We start from the raw sequence: 6,796 nt of genomic DNA, 5'->3' as shown, positions 1-6,796 counted from the left end.
TTCCAAATCAGGCAGGAATGGTTATGGATGAACCTTGTAATAGCGCTATTTCCAAGCCAACAATTTTTGGACTATTGTCCTCATTTCTTCGATGACATCAACAGCATTGGGGTTATGTTTCTGTTGGAGTTTGGGGTGTCCATCCATAGTCCTTATACCAACTTGAGTTCAAAAGTGAATACATGACTTACCATCTAGCTGATTCCTCCATCAAAATTAATTGTATTGTGGCAGCTGTTTCTTTCTCCACACCCTATTACAAATATTGATAACTCTATTAGGTTAGAAAAAGAAGAATAAAAAAATCCTTGAGCTTCCTAAGACATGCTCACTTTAAGCCCAATTCAATCTTGGGTGCTGCTTGTGGGATTTCAGGTACTCCTGCCAATTTTCCCATCCCATAAACAATACCTACAGTTGAGAAGTTTTAAATAAATTATATCTGTACCCAGAATTCAGTGGGGAAGTCCAGGTATCTATTCCTTCTGTATTCTTCTCAACAAGCCCATTGTGGGCTTGGGAAGTAATTATGTGCTGGGAACCCACTACTCCTGCTTTCTTAGTTTGAAATTTACAAGGCCTGAATGTTCAGATGTTTCTGAATATTCTTGGCTCAGAACCAAAACAACTTCTTCCATTTCCCCCTGGATGCAGAGTCCCATATGTAAAGTGCAACAAGAGTCAGGCAAAATGTATTGCTCATCATAATGCCTCAGAATATATCCATTTTCCCTGAAGAGTATAGACACTGGTCTCCTCCCAGGGATGATAGATGAGTTCACATGGGTTTTTGGTTTGGGACTCTGCCCTTGATCTGAAACCAGGTCCAAACAGGAACCAACCAGATTGGCCTGTTTGATCCAGTGTAGCCTCTTTGGATAATCAGTTTAAAATATGTTTTAACTCAGCATTTTTTTGTGTGTGTGGTACGCAGGCCTCTCACTGTTGTGGCCTCTCCCGTCGCGGAGCCCAGGCCCCGGACGCGCAGGCCCAGCGGCCATGGCTCACGGGCCCAGCCGCTCCGCGGCACGTGGGATCTTCCCGGACCGGGGCACGAACCCGTGTCCCCTGCATCGGCAGGCGGACTCTCAACCACTGCGCCATCAGGGAAGCCCTTAACTCAGCATTTTTAAAAGTCAGGTTTATTAAGATACAATTTATATGTAGTAAGCCTCACCTTTTTCAGAAGTACAGTTGCATGAGTTTTGACAAACTTATACAGTTGTGTAATCAACACCACAATCAAGATACAGAAAATCTCCATATCACAAAAAGTTCCCTTGAGCCCCTTGGTAATCAATCCCTCTCCTTGCCCCCAGACGCTGGCAACCACTAATCTGTTTTCTATCCCCATAGTTTTGCCTTTTCCAGAATATAAATGGAATTACACAGTATGTAGCCTTCTGATTCTGGTTTCTCTTACTTAGCATAATGCATTTTAGATTCATCCATGTTATTGTGTGTATCCATAGTTCACTCCCTTTTATTGTTGACAATTATTGTCCTTTTATTGTATGGACATACCAAAGTCAATATATCCATTCGGATTGTTTCCAGTTTGAGACTTCTATAAACATTCATGTACAGGTTCTTGTGTGAACATAAATTTTCATTTCTCTGGGGAACATACCTAGGAGTGGGATTGCAGGGTCATATAATAAGTGTATATTTGACTTTATAAGAAACTTAACACCCTTCTGTTCTTCCCTAGTATCTGCCCATTCCTCTTTGAAAAGATAACTACTGTTGGTTTGTTGCAGGGATTCACCATCCCCAAGCCTTTAGTTCACCACCAAAAATTTGTTTTCTAGAAAGTTTCTAGAAAGTATCAGCATCAACCATTTGTTTTGACTTTCTAGTTTTTCTGGTTGTAATAACTGGAAAGTCATATAGTTTTTCCATATTTCACATTACTGGGGGCAAGTGCTGAATTTTCAAGTTGTCTTTGAATGTCTATTGCCATTCCTGGGGTTGGGAAGACCAGGGGTTCCATCCTAACTGAACGGCATGGCTGCCCAGTTTGTAGCCCTTGTGATGATCAGCAAAAAGGTTTCTTAGTGATTCTCATGAGGATGTCTCTCTTGATTCACCATTTCCTTGTAATTGACACAATCCCTAAACACTCCCTATATGTTCTCTGACCTCCTTCTACAGATCCCCATATCAACTGTCTGAGCAAAGGCCCCCATAACTTCCTCTTGTCTCCAGTGTTATGTTGCTCCATACCTAAGCTCACTTCATCAGTCACTTGGAAAACTTTTCAGTTCTTAGGGCACCCTCCCTGGACTTGAAAACCTTCTTGGACTCACTGGACTTCAAGGTTTTCAATGATAAATGTCCACTTCAGTGTGGGTGGATGGCAGAGCAGAGTAGGTTTTGGGGGGCTTTCCCCAGGCTGCTCTGCACCCCCCTCCCTCCTGCAGGTTTGTTGTCTGCCTTGTAAATCATCTTCCTTGTTTGATTCACCTTGACAGATTCATGTGCAGGCCTGCCCTCCTAGTGAAGCACAACTGGTGGTAGGTGCACCATAATGAAAGAGGTTCGTTCCTTGCCTTGGCATTCTTCAAATACCTCATGATTTTCAGGCAAATTCTTTCCATTTATTTCTTGGGGTGGAGTCCCTAGTGAATCACTGAGACTATCTCTCCAGCTCCTCACAATTTTCTCTCCATTTGTTAGAGCTGTTGCCCTTTGACCTTTAAAAACTGAAACTGACTGGCCTGCCACTTTCATCTGTCCACAAGAAATCTGTCAGTATTGTACTATATGCTTTATTCAGTTTGTTCATTCTCCCTCCCTCTCCCCATCGCATGGAAAGGGAAAGCTCTGTCACAAATTCTGGTAATGTGATCCCTTTCTCTGTTTTTAACTTTCCTGGTTTCCTGCCCACTAGGGACATTGTCTTCACACAAGAGTATGTAGTTCCAGAATCTTCTGCCCATCCCTCCCCAATCTATCTTGATATGACTCTTAAGTAAAGTAAGCTCATCCTAGGAATGAGTCTTTCTTAAGAAACCCCATCCCAGTTGATCACTCAGCTCTTAGTGAAACACTCCAAAATTCCGCAGGATGCTGAATCCCCCTCCATGTCACATTTATTGGCAGCAGATTTTTCTGGCATTCTTAGGGCTCCCCAAACCCATATTGACAATGTGAAGATGTTAGAGATCTTTCCAATTCTGTGGGAGGTCTTCCTGATAAATTTGCTGACTCAGGGCTTACCTAGTTCTGATCTGCTGCTATTCCACTCAAAAATAATAATAATTTTTAAAAGGATGAATTTATAACTGGGTAAATGAAATTCTTGTTGTTGTTGTTTTTATAATAAAAGTCACAGAGGCATTTATGATGATAGACAGAAAGAGCAGCACTTGGATCTTCCACTGCTCTCAACTCCAGGTCCTGAGATCCAGGTTAAATATCTTGCCTAAGCTCATCTACAGTGTGACTTCATGAAACCATTTCCTCACTTCATCCCTCCTAGCAGGACAACATGGTGGTCAAGAAGTAGCAGAGTGCCAGCCAAGATAGCAGACATGGGGTTATATTTAATTTATACAAATCACTTTGGTGTGAATGAATGAGCATGTTTGTATGAAAAGATCTAATATTCACCAGTCACTGATTAGGCTGGATTGGAGGGTATTTAACTCTGATTTAGCTGGAGGCCTATGGCTTAGAGCACAACAAAAGAGAGCCGAGTCAGTCTGCTGAGTCTCCTTGTTGTGGAAGCATGTCTAGTGAGAGCCTGATGGTTCTGAAAGCTCTTCCTATAGCTGTGGTCTTGGATGAAGGCCTGGGCTTCCTATATTCCACCAGTGTTGCCCAGGGGAGCAGCAAAAGACATGTCGTCACATAGACCCTCTGGAGTCAGGCTTATTAGAGCCTCTGGAGACACTTGGGAACCTCTGCTTTCAGGGAAAAACCCTAACATTCTAGTTAAAAACAACATGATAGAAAATTATTGCTGTGAATTCAGTTTCCTCTTGCTTTTATTTTAAATTCCTTTTGCAAGAGATTATAATTGTTTTGTATAACCTTAACCCAGTTTCCCCCAAAACTTACATCTTGTGTGACAGAAAATTGGCATTGGAACAATGTGTGTGCATAGTGCTATGTCATTTCATCATGTGTAGATTGGTGTAACCACCACCACAATCAAGATACAGAACTATCCTATGAAGTTCTATGAAGATCTTCCTGCTACCCTTTATATTCACACCCACTCCCCTCCCACCCACCATCCCTAACCCCTGGAAACCATTAACCTGTTCTCCATCTCTTGATTTTGTCACTTCCAGAATGTTATATAAATGGAGTCGATCTTTTGAGATTGATTTTTTTCACTCAGCATAATGTCTTTGAGATCCGTCGAAATTATTGTGTGTATAGTTTGACTTTTTTATTGCTGAATAGTATTCCATAGTAGGGATATACCACAGTTTGTTTAACCATTCACCTATTAAAAGACAGTTTGGGGGCTTCCCTGGTGGCACAGTGGTTGAGAGTCCACCTGCCGATGCAGGGGACACGGGTTCATGCCCCGGTCCGGGAAGATCCCACATGCCGCGGAGTGGCTAGGCCCGTGAGCCATGGCCACTGAGCCTGCACGTCCGGAGCCTGTGCTCTGCAACGGGAGAAGCCACAACAGTGACAGGCCCGCGTAACACAAAAACAAAAAAACAAAACAAAACAAAACAACAACAACAAAAAAGACAGTTTGGTTGCTTCCAAATTAAGCTATTACAAATAAAGCTGCTATGACCATTCAAGTACACAATTTTGTGTGGGTGGAAGTTTTTATTTCTCTGGCATAAATGCCTAGGAGTGAGATTACTGAGTCATATGGTAGTTTAGTCATTTAACAAACTACTATTTTACGGAGTGACTGTACATTCCCACCAGCAATGTTTGAGAGCTCTAGTTTCTCTGCATCTTTACCAACATTGGTATTGTCACTATTTTTTTTTTTTTTTGGAGATAGACATATCTCCATGCCAGTACTACACATTCTTGATTACCATATAGGAAATCTTAAAATCAGGCATTGTGATTCCTCTAACTTTATTCCTCTATTTCAATATTGTTTTAGCTATTCTAGTTCCTTTGCCTTTTAATATAAGGTTTAGAATAACTTTCCCTACATCTGTAAAAAAAATCTTGCTGGGATCTTCATAGGAATTGCATTAAGTAATGCTGTATATAAATTTGAGGGAGAATTGACATCTTTATATGTTGAGTCTTCCAACCCATGAACACAGTACATCTCTCCATCCATTTAGAAAGAGAGAGCTTTTTCTCTAGGTATTACACATACATAACTTATCATAGTCTACTGGTATCAACATTTTCCCAGTTTGGATGAAATGTAGAAACCTTATTCTAGTTCATTTATAATATAATTGTCTTATATATTTCCACTGCATACATTGAAGACCACATCAGATAGTATTTACAATTTTTGCTTCAACCATCAAACATAATTGAGAAAAGTGAATTGGAGAAGGAAAATCTATTGTATTTATCCATATTTTTACTCTTTCTGTTATGCTTTTTCTCCCTTCTGATGTTCCAAGATTCCCTCTTTTATCATTTCCTCTCTGTTTAGACAACTTCTTTTAGCCATCCTTTCAGGGTAGGTTTGCTGGTGGCAAATTCTCTTAGTTTTCCTTTATCTGAGAAGGTCTTGATTACCCCTTCATTCCTGAAGGATATTTTCACTGGGCATAGAGTTCTCGATTGATAGTTCTTTCCTTCACCTCTTGAAAAATATTCTATCTGTTTCTTCTGAGCTCCATGGTTTCTGATGAGAAATCCTCTGTGATTCAAGTTGTTTTTCCCCTAAAGGCAAGGCATCATCTCTCTTGCTGCCTTTTTATTTGTCCTTTGTTTTCAGAAGTTTGAGTATGATGGGTCTTGGCATGGATTTCTTTATGTGTATACAGTTTGGAGTTTGTTCAGCTTCTTGAATTTATTGGTTTATTTCTTTGAATATTTTTTCAGCTCTATCTTTCTCCTCCTCTCCTTTTCTAACTGTGATGACACAGATGTTCAAACTTTTGTTATAGTTCCACACATTCCTTAGGATCTGTTCATTCCATCCTTCCCTGCCGCCAGTCTATTTTCTTTCCATGGTTCACACCGGATAATTTCTACTGTTCTATCTTCAAGTTCACTAATTATTTTTTAACATCTTTATTAGAGTATAATTGCTTTACAATGGCGTGTCAGTTTCTGCTTTATAACAAAGTGAATCAGTTATACATATACATATGTCCCCATATCTCTTCCCTCTTGCATCTCCCTCGAACATTTTGGTACATGACTCTTTTTGAATTATGGTTTTCTCAGGGTATATGCCCAGTAGTGGGATTGCTGGGTCGTATGGTAGTTCTACTTGTAGTTTTTTAAGGAACCTCCATACTGTTCTCCATAGTTGCTGTATCAATTTACATTCCCACCAACAGTGCAAGAGGGTTCCCTTTTCTCCACACCCTCTCTAGCATTTATGGTTTGTAGATTTTTTGATGATGGCTATTCTGACTGCTGTGAGGTGACATCTCATTGTAGTTTTGCTTTGCATTTCTCTAATGATTAATGATGTTGGGCATTCTTTCATGTGTTTGTTGGCAATGTGTATATCTTCTTTGGAGAAATGTCTATTTAGGTCTTCTGCCCATTTTTGGATTGGGTTGTTTGTTTTTTTGATATTGAGCTGCATGAGTTGCTTTTATGTTTTGGAGATTAAACCTTTGTCAGTTGCTTCATTTGCAAATATTTTCTCCCATTCTGAGGG

This window comes from Physeter macrocephalus, chromosome 21 (assembly GCF_002837175.3).
Source record: "Physeter macrocephalus isolate SW-GA chromosome 21, ASM283717v5, whole genome shotgun sequence".
Taxonomy (NCBI): Eukaryota; Metazoa; Chordata; class Mammalia; order Artiodactyla; family Physeteridae; genus Physeter; species Physeter macrocephalus.
Note: the sequence above shows the minus strand (reverse complement) of the source record.